Source organism: Giraffa tippelskirchi, chromosome 1 (assembly GCF_054371585.1).
Source record: "Giraffa tippelskirchi isolate mGirTip1 chromosome 1, T2T-mGirTip1v1.2.pri, whole genome shotgun sequence".
NCBI lineage: Eukaryota > Metazoa > Chordata > Mammalia > Artiodactyla > Giraffidae > Giraffa > Giraffa tippelskirchi.
The window spans coordinates 111,669,990-111,685,000 of NC_137275.1; the positions used below are offsets into that span (position 1 = coordinate 111,669,990).

Consider the following 15,011-nt stretch of genomic DNA (forward strand, 5'->3'; position numbering starts at 1 on the left):
AACAACATTGTAGTTTTATTACTAATTTTTTTTTTTTTAAAGAATTCTCCATACCGTTCTCCATAGTGGCTATATCAACATGCATTCCTACCAACTGTGCAACACTGTTCGCTTTTCTCCACATCCTCTCCAGCATTTATTGTTTGTAGATTTTAATGATGATCATGTGTGTATTGTGGCTGAGTACTTCGGTGTTTCAAGGATGCTTTGCTTTGGTATGCGTGTACTCAACACACTCTCATCTGATATATGAACTTCTTGGGATATGGACTGCTGAAGATACAGACACGTTTCACTATTATTTTGTAATATTTTAATATTTTCCTGGTGTCAATGGGAGATTGGCAAGAAAGGTCTAACTTTAGAAAGATCTATCGATCTATTGATATTTTAAAGAAAAGTGTTGCATGTTGGGAGCCGCGTTAGGCATTACTGACAAAATGGAGGCACGGCCCCAACCCCCTCTCCTCATCCCGCAGGCACGGTCCCGGGATGAAGAAGTTAGGTCTTGTGATTCTGACTTTTCCTTTCCTTCCTTCAGTTGAGTTGACTGGAAATAGTGTTAAGGTGCTTATTGTTCTTGCGAGGAGCATGAGAAAGCATAAAGCCTTCTGCAGTTATGCCCAGGAAATAACCCATAAAGTTAACTACTGACATTTGTTCAAGGATCTTTACAAAGAATGTTCCAGGATGAGCATGTAGGTCGCAGCTTGAGGCCATGGGAAAGATTGTTATCTGAGACCTGCTTGTGAGGGAAATGTTTATGGCAAAAGAAGTTTGCTGAGTTTAGGATTTAGGAATAATTAAGAATAGTTAGAAGCTAAAAGTTTAAGGAATGTTGTAGTGTTGGCATATTTTACTATAGCTTATAGAGATTAGGAATTTTAGAGATACTAATAGCTAGAAGCCTTTTTAGGAGATAATGAACTTAGGCTACTAGGCCGCTAGCAGGATTTAGAAAGATAAGAAATAAACTGAGGAATGTGGTATGCAGCCCAGAGATAAGCATGAGTTACAATGTAGTCACAAGTTGAACATAGGATACTTAAAGAGAAAGTAGATAATAGATAGTAAACCTGATTCTGAGAGAATCGCTAAAGCAGGAACTCTGGTTGAAGGGCAACAATGATTTCTGGAGACAATAAATCTGGGTGAGGGGGAACTGGAGATGTCAAACCTCTGACCTAATGCTTTTGTCAAAGTATAAAAGAAAACCTGATGCTTGAAATAAACATGCAGTCCTGTACCTTGTGTTCTTGCCTGGAGAATCCCAGGGACGGTGGAGCCTGGTCGGCTGCCGTCTATGGGGTCGCACAGAGTCGGACACGACTGAAGCGACTTAGCAGTAGCAGCACCTGTACCTTGAGTCAGAGGCTGCATCATTCTCTGCCTACATCGCTCATCCCTTCAGGCCAATTCCCTGGCTGCTGGAGCTGGACTCCGGCAGTTGCATGTTTCTGTTATTTTGTTTTTTCATAAATATAACTTTTTACAGTCAGACATTTGATGATCTAAAAGCGTTTTTTTAGGCAAATACCTTATTTTTAAAATATTATTTAATTTTGTCATCAACATTGTTCTGCTGTTATATGATCTTTGATATTCAAAATCATTGTTAAATCTGTAGGCTTTGCAGATTCTTTCAAACTTGGCTCACTGCAAGTATGACACTTTCATGATTATTGGAAATAGCATCCCCAAATAGGAAAAATTAATTCAAGAGCTTGTGATTAATAGTAGCTACATCAGTACTGATCCGTGGTTATTTCAATGTCTTTCCTTTGAACAACTGAGTCATAACAAGTTCTTATAACTAAAATTGTATTATTAAGATTAAGTCTGCTAAATATGTAAAATGGGACTCATAAGGAGAAAATAAGTTGTCTTCTTGTCTCAACAAAACATTAATATAAAACTGAGGTGTGGAAGTATTTGTGAATCACATATTCAAAAAAGTGAAATGTATATAGACAATACAAAAACTCCCCAAGATCCGTAGCAAGAGAAGAAGCAACCTAATCAACAAATTGATAGATACTGTAATAGAGACTAAAACTCTTTGATAGATACTTTACTAAAAGGATACACAGAATTCAAATAATAACACAAAACTTGCTCACTATCTTCAGCATTTGCATTTGCATTTTGAAATGCAAATTAAAATTAAAATAAAATTATGATACACATGTACTTTAATGGCTAGAATTAAAATAAAATAAAAAATCACAAAATAATATAACAAAATTTGTGAGTAAATATATAAACCTTGAATAGTGATACCATTCCATGTATGGACATAATGTTTCTAAAATACATTTTTCATCTTTCTAATCATTAATCTTTATAAAGTATAAAAGTATTCTTGCTTTTTATAGTTAAATCTAATATTGTTTTCCATTACATTTTGTGAGTGAGTGTCTATGTGTGATTGCGTATATGTGTGTAATGGAGCTTGTCATTGTGGTGGTTTCTCTTTCTGAGGAGCATGGGCTTCAATAGTTGCAGCTTGCAGATGCTAGAGTGCAGGCTCAGTAGTCATGGTGCAGACTTAGCTCTCCCGTGACATGTGGAATCTTCCAGGACCAGGGATCGAACCTGTGTCTCCTTCATTGACAGGCAGTTTCTTATCCACTCTACTACCATGGAAGACCCTTATTTCTAAATTTTAATGACAGAAAAATAAACTTCTCTTTAATTTGAGACACTGTGCAATTGCATTTTTAAAAAATCTTTATTTTATATCATAAGTAATATGTAAATGTCTGCTTTTACAATGCTTATATTCCTTAACAATCACAAAAATGCTGTTAGAGAAGTAGAGAGTTTTGAAAAGGCACGGTATGGACAGATATGATTTTGGTTGTTACACAAAACTTCTTGCTGCTGCTGCTGCTAAGTCGCTTCAGTCATTTCCGACTCTGTGCGACCCCATAGACGGCAGCCCACCAGGCTCCCCCTTCCCTGGGATTCTCCAGGCAAGAACACTGGAGCGGGTTGCCATTTCCTTCTCCAATGCATGAAAGTGAAAAGTGAAAGTGAAGTCATTCAGTCGTGTTCGACTCTTCGCGATCCCATGGACTGCAGCCCACCAGGCTCCTCAGTCCATGGGATTTTCCAGGCAAGAGTACTGGAGTGGTTTGCCATTGCCGTCTCCAAACTTCTCGAGTGGCAGACAAAATTGTTTTATTCAGATAGAAAGTGAGCTGGGAAAGGAGCTGTTCCCAAGAGCAAATAATATCTCCTATTTAAAGGGCTTTATCTATTATGTCAGTGTAATACATTTTAGGTGCTGACTAACCTCATTTCAAGTAAATGTGAATTTCTCAACTGTCAAAATAAACAAACAAACAAAAAATCTTTGTCATGTTCTCTGTCATTTAACTCTACCTATAAGGGGAAGCATTATATTTAACAATTCAAACAGCTAAGTGTGGATCATTTTTGTCCAATATCAACTTATTTTTGCATATATATGTATGTATTTAGCATCAGCAAGAGAATACTCATTTTGGAAAATTTTAAAAAAAGTAATTGTTGCTATTTAATTTCAAATCAAATTCAGATAACATTTTGATACTTTTCTGATTGTCATCATTATATTATCAAATGAGAAATAATAAAATACTTTGTAACATCTGGGCTAATATACCAATGATTACTGACCTCTTCAACATTTTTGTCATTTATAATCTTTTTAAGTGCTAACACTTGTAGTGATTTTTTGTTGCACATATATTTAGGTAGTTTTCATGTATTAAATCTGGGGCTATTCCATTAAAATTAATTGTATATAACTAAAGAGAAAAATAATAAATGAACTTTCCTAAAATGGGTTTGCATCCTATTATTAAAGAGACTCTATACTTGTTAAATTTAAATTTTATGGTAAATGAAATGGAAAATAATAATGAGACATTGGAATGTTTTCATTTTTATATTTACATGCTTATCCTAAGGATACAGGCTTCGGAATTGTAGTCACAAATTCTAGATTTGTATTTCCTGTCTTCAATTTGATTTTTTAAACTTGCCTATACATTTTGATGATAGATGGTGTATATGTTAATCATAAATCTCACACCAAAGATAAACACTGCAGTGGAAAGGTCAGAAAAATAAACATGAATTATTTGAGTAAATACAAAAGTGGCTATGTATGCTGAATCATTTAGTAATTTTCTTTCTGAGTTGTAGAAATAAAAGCATCTAAAGGTTTCCAGAAATCAGAAACCAGCAGCTATGCTATGAGATTTGAGAAAAGTAATTTTGATGAGGTTGAGTTTAGATTAAGTATGATTTGGATGGGATTTGAATAATTGCAATATGTCTTACATTATAAATGACTTTGCATTGATAATTCCATTGATTTTAACAAAATGTCCCATTTGACAAAAAGTTGAAGCTAAAAAGGATTTTAGTAAATGTGAAACACTATGTTCTTAATATCAAATTCTGTTATTCTTGATTTTTCTTTTTTTTTTTTTTTTTTGGCACCTTAGATTCAGTATGATTTTCAAATGTACTACCCTACTTGAACAGTAGAAAGAATTGAGAGACAGGACCAAAGAAGCAGAGAAGACCTTACATAAAGAGCAGATACGATAGAGAAAATCAAGCAGGTGGAATTTTCTGAACATTAACAGCTCTTCAAATGTAGGTGCATGATGTAAGCCAGTCTAAAAAGATTGGAAATTAATTCAAAAAACAATTTTAATCAGTGTTCCAGTAATATACTCTACATTGAATTAAATAGATAAATGTTATTAGCTTTCTTTTTCTAAGTCACCGAATTCCTCGGGAAGCCCACAGTTTTGATGGACTATTGCTTCTGCCCCATGTGTGTCTACATTTCTGTAGCCAAAATGTTGATCATTCATTATGACTTAAAACACTTTAGAATATGGATATAGGTGTGCCTCTTCTTTGCAGTGACTGTTTCCATGGACTTCCAAATTAATTAACACATACCATGAGAGCTATGTATGACATACTGAAAATAATGAAATAACTTGATATTTTGCAAAAGTAAGTGAAAAAAGTGCAATTTCTAAATACACACACACTCACACACAGACATATATGCAGAGAAGGCATGGTTGAGCTGTACCAGGAGGGAAGGATGGTCAATTTGAATTTTGGGTAAGTATCCTTGTTTACATGTTGAGGACTATTTTGACAAAGCAAACATGTTGATTCATTTTAATTATTAATTCAAGAAGTTAGTAAGTCACTTTTTGTGGAAGAAACATAATACAGATTGCATACAAAGACACACTGATGATCAAAAGCTTAAAACCTAGATATAGCAAAGAAAAAAGATGACTTAAAGATGGACAATCTCAACCCAAGGCTTTCACATGCATGAACTAACACTCACATAGGACCAAAACAAAACAAAACAAAACAATTAATTAATTAAAGGTATTCAGCAGAATTGTTGCAATTATTGAAGTCCTTTGTAATTTAAGAGGCTCTCAGATAGCTGTTGTGGTGGATGTATTTCTTACAGTAAGTGTGTGACAGGTGAACATTCTAGTTTGAATGTTTTAATGAATATAAATGCTATATGAACATGCCTCTTACCCTTATGAGAGTTCCTGGACAGGAAGACCAGCTTAGAATTCTTTGAGCAGAAAAATCTGAATAAAAATTATCAATGCTGAATTTGTAGACACTATATTGAAATACATAGTTTTAAAAATTAAATACCATTCAAAAATATTGAGAGGTTAGCTGATGAACTTTGTTTTATAATAAAATAGCTAAATATGCAGAATGTCAAAGTTAAAAAGATGTTGGAAATATGACTGAAAAAAAACTGATTTTTAAAAATTAACTTTATGTATCCCTAAAACTATTTTATATTGCTTAGGACATTTAAAAGAGTAAAAAAAAAAAAAAAATTTGAATTGATAATGAAAAACAGAATGGAGAAGTGAAAAGAACAACACTTCAAATGAAAATATCAAGTTATTTCACAAAGGAACTTAAATTCAGAATTTGTAATTTTGAGTGTTCAGATGAATAGCAAAATTACAATTTTGCATCTTCAGAACTAAATATTGTATATAGCAGAAAAGAAAGATTAAAAGTTTTTTTTTTAATTTACAGATAGATTTAATAATGATGAAAAACATACTTTATCACACATTTAGAGTACCTGGTGTTATAGGTTTGGTTTTTGTAGGAAATTGAAAAATAGAAAGCTGCAACATCCCGTTTTATAAATAAGAAAACAAGACCTAATGAAAGTGAAATAATAGTACCTCTGATTGGATCATTCCCACAGGTGAAATATGAAGATATGGAAGCAAAAGACAACATATCCAAAGTGATGGAATTTGTACTCATGGAGTTTTCTGACCTTCCAAACCTTCAATGGCTATTATTTGGGGTGTTCTCCATCATTTACATCATTATCTTTATTGGAAACAGTCTTATAATAATAATAACTATGCTTGACCCTGCACTGCACAAACCCATGTATTTCTTCCTGGCAAACTTTTCCTCCTTGGACATCTGTTACATGTCCGTCACTCTCCCTAGGATTCTGGTGAACCTTTGGACTCAGGACAGAAGCATTTCTGTGCTCAAATGTGCTTCTTCCTTATCCTCAGAACCACTGAGTGCTTCCTCCTGGCGGTGATGGCCTATAACGGCTGTGTGGCCATCTGTGACCCTCTGCACTATCCCCTGGTCATGACCCCAAAGATGTGCCTCCAGCTGGCTGTGGGCTCCTTGGGTCAGTGGAATCCCAGTGCAGACAGGGCAAATGTGCCAGATCTTCTCTCTGAGTTTCTGTCGTTCGAACCAGATTAACCACTTCTTCTGTGACATTCCCCCCATTCTGAAGCTGGCCTGCGGAGACACTTTTGCACATGAGCTCTCAGTCTATGCAGTAGCTCTGTTGTTTGTTGCTGTACCTTTTATGCTGATCCTTGCCTCTTACAGCAAAATCATTTCCACTATTCTGAGGTTGCCAACCGCCAGAGGACAGACTAAAGCCTTCTCCACATGCTCTTCTCACCTGTTGGTTGTGGTGTTATTCTTCGGATTTGCTGTCATTATCTACTCAAGACCAAAAGCCAGTCATTCTGCAGGAACTGACAGACTCCTCTTTCTGTTCTACACCATAGTGACTCCGATGTTCAATCCCATGATATACAGCCTTCAGAACAAGCATGTGATTGCAGCACTGAGAAAATTATTACTTAAAATATAGCGTGATGAGGTTAATTATCAGTGCTTTATCTACTTGCATGTAGTTATCAGAGAATCATTACAAATCTCTACATTCCTCTGTTAAGAAGTTAACAACTTCTAGTTTATAACGTACTTTTCAGTTCAGTTCAGACGCCCAGTCGTGTCCGACTCTTTGCGACCCCATGAATCACAGCATGCCAGGCCCCCCTGTCCAACACCAACTCCCGGAGTCTACCCAAACCCATGTCCATCGAGTCAGTGATGCCATCCAACCATCTCATCCTCTGTCGTCCACTTCTTCTCCTGCTCCCAATCCTTCCCAGCATTAGGGTCTTTTCCAATGAGTCAACTCTTTGCATGAGGTGGCCAAAGTATTGGAGTTTCAGCTTCAACATCAGTCCTTCCAATGAACACTCAGGATTGATCTCCTTTAGGATGGATTGATTGGATCTCCTTGCAGTCCAAGGGACTCTCAAGAGTCTTCTCCAACACCACAGTTCAAAAGCATCAATTCTGCAGCGCTCAGCTTTCTTCACTGTCCAACTGTCACATCCATACATGACCACTGGAAAAACCATAGCCTTGACTAGACGGACTTTTGTTGGCAAAGTAATGTCTCTGCTTTTAAATATGCTATCTAGATTGGCCATAACCTTCCTTCCAAAGAGTAAGCATCTTTTAATTTCATGGCTGCCATCACCATTAGCAGTGATTTTGGAGCCCAAAAAAATAAAGTCTGACACTGTTTGCACTGTTTCCCCATCTATTTGCCATGAAGTGATGGGACTGGATGCCATGATCTTAGTTTTCTGAATGTTGAGCTTTAAGCCAACATTTTCACTCTCCTCTTTCACTTTCATCAAGAGGCTCTTTAGTTCTTCTTCACTTTCTGCCATAAGGGTGGTGTCATCCGCATATCTGAGGTTATTGATATTTCTTCCGGCAATCTTGATTCCAGCTTGTGTTTCTTCCAGCCCAGCGTTTCTCATGATGTACTCTGCATAGAAGTTAAATAAGCAGGGTGGCAATATACAGCCTTGACATCCTCCTTTTCCTATTTGGAACCAGTCTGTTGTTTCATGTCCAGTTCTAACTGTTGCTTCTTGACCTGCATACAGGTTTCTCAAGAGACAGGTCAGATGGTCTGGTATTCCCATCTCTTTCAGAATTTTCCACAGTTTATTGTGATCCACACAGTCAAAGGCTTTGGCATGGTCAATAAAGCAGAAATAGATGTTTTTCTGGAACTCTCTTGCTTTTTCGATGATCCAGCGGATATTGGCAATTTGATCTCTGGTTCCTCTGCCTTTTCTAAAACCAGCTTGAACATCTGGAAGTTCACAGTTCATGTATTGCTGAAGCCTGACTTGGAGAATTTTGAGCATTACTTTACTAGCGTGTGAGATGAGTGCAATTGTGCGGTAGTTTGAGCATTCTTTGGCATTGCCTTTCTTTGGGATTGGGATGAAAACTGACCTTTTCCAGTCCTGTGGCCACTGCTGAGTTTTCCAAATTTGCTGGCATGTTGAGTGCAGCACTTTCACAGCATCATCTTTGAGGATTTGAAATAGCTCAACTGGAATTCCATCACCTCCACTAGCTTTGTTCGTAGTGATGCTTTCCAAGGCCCACTTGACTTCACATTCCAGGATGTCTGGCTCTAGGTGAGTGATCACACCATCGTGATTATCTGGGTCACGAAGATCTTTTTTGTACAGTTTTCCTGTGTATTCTTGCCACTTCTTCTTAATATCTTCTGCTTCTGTTAGGTCCATACCATTTCTGTCCTTTATTGATCCCATCTTTGCATGAAATGTTCCCTTGGTATCTCTAATTTTCTTGAAGAGATCGCTAATCTTTCCCAATCTCTTGTTTTCCTCTATTTCTTCGCATTGATTGCTGAGGAAGGCTTTCTTATCTCTCCTTGCTATTCTTTGGAACTCTGCATTCAGGTGGGAATATCTTTCCAAAATGTACTTTTAGATACTTTAAAATAATAAACCAAAATTTATTGTGCTTAGGTATATACTAGGCAAATTAATCTATCTTCAATACTCTATGTCTAAAAATAATCCTTCTTTATGAATAAAAGTGTTATGTGCATCATTTCAGAGGATGAAATGGTTGGATGGCATCACCGACTCAATGGACATGTGTTTGAGCAAACTGGGAGATAGTGAAGGACAGGGAAGCCTGACATGCTGCAATCCATGGATCACAAAGAGTCAGACTTGACTTAGCCACTGAACAAAAACAACAACAGAATTCAGTCTGCTAAGATTTTTGGCTCAAATATACTGCAAATATGCAAGATTATTTACGTACATAATTGCTTACTAATCCACACCTGTACTTGTTGGCTTTCCTGGATTCTATGGCATAGTAACTGCTCATTAGCAGTTAAATAATGTGTGACAGAGGGATTGAATGAATGACTGAAGAAATGAACACTGCTATGGCTTATCTCAGACTGATGCTAAAAAATCTAGAGATTTCAGAGAACCACTAAACATTGGTTATTTAACCCACTATACCCTCATGTGGAATAACTCCAATCAGAATACCAAAGGAAAGGCTTTCATGCACTGAGTTCTAAATCAGAGCTAGACCTTCAGTAATATTCAAATGAAATATCAGTAAACATGTGTATCATTGTGAACTCAGTGTTTATTAACAAGGGCAGGATTATACCATTACAAAATTCCTTGCGATTTTTGTATTTCCTCCTTTTATTTCTCTAACTCTTTTCTTCCCAAACTTTTGATTCACATGGGGTAGCCCCTAGAAATTATTTCTTGACATTTAATTTTTTTTTGTTTTCTATCCATTAGCAGCTAATATATTTTAAATTGACAGGAAAGAAATTTATGATATGGTTCATAAAAACAATGGACTTTATCTATACTTTTTTGAAATATTAGCCAAAGATTGCCATCTGGGGCTCCATTAATCTCTTGAAGTAAAGACCAAACATTAGTCTCTTGTATCTTGTTTTTCCAGATTTTTAAACTACACCTGCTTTCTGGACAGCAGCATTTCTTCACCTCTGGCCACCTGATTGGGCTACCCAGTATATGACTTGGTGAGATTAGATTCTCTGTTATGTTAAAACAATGGCTTCAAAATATATACCACCAAAAATGTGTGTTTAATGAGACAAAAAACATGCGCATTCCTGTCTGGATTCATTTTGGTTGAATGTTGTTATATGTTGAAGATTGCTTTTCACAAGGGACATTTACACATTGTTTCTTTAGCAATAGTAATAGTTTTGGCATAATGACCTTCTAAAGAAAATACTTGTGAAAACTAAGCTTAATTACCCATAAGAAGGTAGTAACAATTATAATAACAAAAGCCCATTTCAATAAAAATTTATGACGTATAGAAATACGTGTCCTTAGAAGATACATAAAAGTTTTAAACATCGTATCTTTAAGCTGCAAAATTGCATGTGGCCTTTGTTGTGTGTGCTTAGTCTCTCAGTCATGTCCAACCCTTTGCAACACTTTGGACTGTAGCCTGCTAGGCTCCTCTGGATTTTTCAGGCAAGAATATTAGAGTGGGTTGCCATTTTGCTCCTCAAGGAGATCTTCCTGACCTAGGGATCAAACCTGTGTCTCCTGCGTTACGGATGTATTCTTTAGCCGCTGAGCCATGAACTACAATTCCTAAAACCTTCTATCTGCCAACTGTCTCGATATATTACTCCCTTCAGTAATATATAGTGAATTACAGTAATAAGAACTAAAATTGTAGTAAATGTATTCAAATTTCTCTTTAGACACCTTACTCTCTCTCTCTTTGGAACAGGATCATGCTAAATAAGATTGTCAAGGAACACTCACTCTTAAATAAGAAAAAAAAAGTACTTTTCAGACAAAAATGGGGAATAAGTCACTGCATAATTACCATTCTTATTATGTTATATATGTATCTATATGTGTGTATATATATATATATATATATATATATAACATTTCTATAAATACTACAGATCATCATGCATAAGAATGTTGCTGCTGCTGCTTCTAAGTCACTTCAGTCGTGTCCGACTCTGTGCGAGCCCATAGAGGCCAGCCCACCAGGCTCCCCTGTCCCTGGGATTCTCCAAGCAAGAACACTGGAGTGGGTTGCAATTTCCTTCTCCAATGCATGAGAGTGAAAAGTGAAAGTGAAGTCGCTCAGTCGTGTCCGACTCTTTGCAACCCCATGGACTGCAGCCTACCAGGCTCCTCTGTCCATGGGATTCTCCAGGCAAGAGTACTGGAGTGGGGTGCCATTGCCTTCTCCAATAAGAATGTTACAGCACTTATTATTATATAAAACGTATATTATATATAAATTTGCCTCTTTTGACATTATGGTGAGTTTGCATCTAGCTATAAGACCCATTCTAAGAGGATACCACTCAAATGGTAAGTCTGCTGAAACCATTTTCCTGTTCATGTTGGATGGCTTTCTCTTTTTTCACTAGTGCAAAAAAGGAGTTGGATATTTAACAGGATGCCTTGACTGTCATAAATTATTGCTTAATTTTTATCCAGTAAGCTTAGTGAATCCTATTTAATGATTTTTTCTGAAACCTAGGGTGCCTTCAACAGTAAAAATAGAAATAATGCAATTAATAAATGTGAAAGTCTGAAAAAGTGTTAGTCACTCAGTCATGTCTGACTCTATGACCACAGGGACTATAGCCCAAGAGGCTCCTCTGTCCATAGAATTCTTCAGGCAGGAGTAATGGAGTGGGTAGACTTCCCTTCTCCAGGAGATCTTCCCTACCCAGGGATTGGACCTGGGTCTCCTGCATTGCAGGCAGATTCTTTACTGTCTGAACCACCAGGGAAGCCAAGCAACAACTAACAAATGTACAAAATTCTTAAATAGATATTTTACTAAAGCAAATAAACAGAAATCAAATAATCACATAAAAGATGCTCATCACCATTAGCCATTATGAAATGTGAATTAAAACCAAGATAAGATTATGCTAAACATAATTTATGTTTTTATGTATTTTAATGGCTAGAATTAAATTAAATTAAAATAAATCACAAAGTAATAACTAAACATTGTTATGTTATATAAATATATAACCCTTGAAGAGTGATCGATTTCCATGCATTGGCATGATTTTCTAAAATATGCTTTTTTCAAATTTCCTTTAATCTTTATACAGGTGCAAATGTATTCCTGCTTCCCATAGTTAAGTCTAATATTCTCTTACATTGTATTTTGTGAGTGTGTTTGTGTGCGTGTGTGTGTAAGAGGTGATAGCGAGTAATTGTTCTGTTACATTGTAACCACTGCTGAGAATCCTCACAATTAACCTGAGAACACCCTTGACTGAGAAGTTTATCCAGGAACTACTTAGAATTTCAGGTTGTTCCAAGTGAGGGAAGTTAACGAAAGAAATAGGGAATCTTAGCCGGTCACATGGCAGGACAGCTAGAAATATTTCCATCCTCTCTTCCTACTTGGAGTGATCTTGCAACTAAAGTTGAGATGAGGGACTATTCCTGGAAACTCTGCATGCTGTTTCCAGAGTGTACATCAAAAAAAGGAATTAGTGATTGATTCCTGTGATCACCAGCTCCCTTTCTGTAGTCTGGGAAGTTAAGAGGCACACCTGGCTACTGTGTGATTGTGTAGACAAGATTCATGGTGAAGATGGCATAACTGCCCCCAACATCCCTGCATTTCCTACTTCTGAATTTTTTCCTACTTCAGAAAAATTAAGTTATCTTCAATTTGAAACATTGTATAATTGCATCCTTTTTAAGAACATCTTCATTTCATATCACAAGTAATACATAATCATAAACTTTTGATTTTACATTGTGTATATTTCCTAATGATCACAAAATACCATAAGAGAGGTAGAGAATTTTGAGGAGTGGTATGAGCAGATATGATTTTGGTTGTTGTAATAAAGTCCTTGAGTGGCAGGGAGAATAGTTTATTTCAATTAGGAGGTAGGTAACCTGGGGAAGGAGCTGATCCCAAGAGTAAATATTTCCTATTTAAAGAACTCTACATGTTAAAACAATAGAACATATATTAGATGCCAATTAACCTCTGTTTTAAATAAATCTGAATTATCTAACTATGAGGGAAAAACTCTCATTCTCTCTCTGTCTTTTCACTCTATCTATAAAGGTAAGCATTATATTTGATATCAATTTAAACAGGTAAGCATGAACCATTTTTGTCCAGTTGCAAATTATTTTTTATATATATATCTGTATATAATAGCATCAGAAAGACAACACTTATTCTGGAAAATTTAAAAAAGAAATTGTTGCATGTAATTGTTGTTGTTTGACTTCAAACCCTAATTCACACAGCTTTTTACTTTTCTGATTCTCATCATTATATTATCAAATGAGAAATTACAAAGTATTTTGTAATACAATGGTCCAATATATCATATTACTGACATCTTCATCATCATCATTATCATCTTAACTGTGAGTATTTACTAATTGATCACTTTGTGTTATACCTCTTTTAAACAGTTTGTATATATTCAAGCTCTTAAAATTTTAATTGTATATTACTAAGGAGTAAGATAAGAGAATGGACTTTATTACAATGAGTATGCATCCTACTAACACCAAGGGAATCATTTGCTTGTTAAAATTAAGTTCTATGATTAATGAATCTGAAAGTATTAAATATATATTGCCAGGTTTTCTTTTTGTCTTTGGAGAATTCTCCTTAAAAGAAAAAGGTTTCTGTACTTCATTCATCAATTTTAGATTTTATTTCCTGTCTTCAATTCGATTTTATAAACTTGCTGTCAATAGTAATAAATGAATTATGACATACCACCTACACTTAATATAATAACCCCCACAGCAAAGGAAATCATTGTTTTAGTGGAAATATAAAAAAAAAATTGAATAATTTGAGTAAAAGAAGTTGCTACATATAGCTGAATTAGCTAATTTTTTTTTCTTTCTGAATAGTATAATAGAAGGACCCAACAGTTTCTAGAAGTCACAGAGGCCAGAACATATGTGGCATAATTTGAGGGAAATTTTTGGTGAGATAGAGTTCAGAAGTGTGGTCCCTAGTGACTCAAATGGCACAGAGTCTGCCTGCAATGCAGGAGACCGGGGTTCGATCCCTGGGTCAGGAAGATCCCTGTGAATGGAAATGGCAACCCACTTCAGTATTCTTGCCTGGAAAAACCCTTGGACGGAGGAGCCTGGCAGGCTACAGTCCATGGGATGGCAAAATAGTCGGACACGATTGAGCAACTAACACTTAAAGTTTTGAAGATAAGTCCAATTTGATAGAATTTGAAAAATTATAATATTTCTTACTTTGCAAATAATGGCTTTACACTGATAATTCCACTTAACAGTCATAAAATGTGGTTCCATTTGACAAATAAAAATTGAGGCAAAACAAGATTTCACTACAGTCTTGCTATCAAGTTCTGTTGTTCTTTCTTTTTCTGGAAATATTTTATTTCAGTATGCATTTCAAATGCATTACACTACTTGAACAGTAGGAATAATTGAGAGAGGGGAACAATAAGAATTGTGAGAAGACCTTACATAAAGAGCAGATACGATAAGAAGAAAGCAGATGACAGTTTCTGAAGGCAACGGTTAGCTCATCAAATGTAGGTGGATGATACAAGCTAGTTGAAAAAAAAAAGTGTGATTCATTCCACAAGACAGTTTTAATCAGTGTCCCAGTGCTATTATCTACATTGAATTAAACAGGTGAGTAAAACATGGTTAAAGTGTCAGGATGAGGTAGTAAAAAAATATTCATGGTTGTCTAGACTTATA

General features: G+C 35.8%; 1 long non-coding RNA gene and 1 pseudogene across 1 annotated transcript in view; one reads left to right on the forward strand and one right to left on the reverse strand.

Annotated features, from left to right (window-relative positions):
- Positions 1 to 15,011, reverse strand: part of LOC145506893 (uncharacterized) — a 71,638-nt gene that overhangs the window by 25,039 nt on the left and 31,588 nt on the right. The gene's annotated exons all lie outside the window — the stretch shown is intronic.
- On the forward strand, positions 681 to 7,222 carry LOC145539158 (olfactory receptor 10AG1-like; annotated as a pseudogene).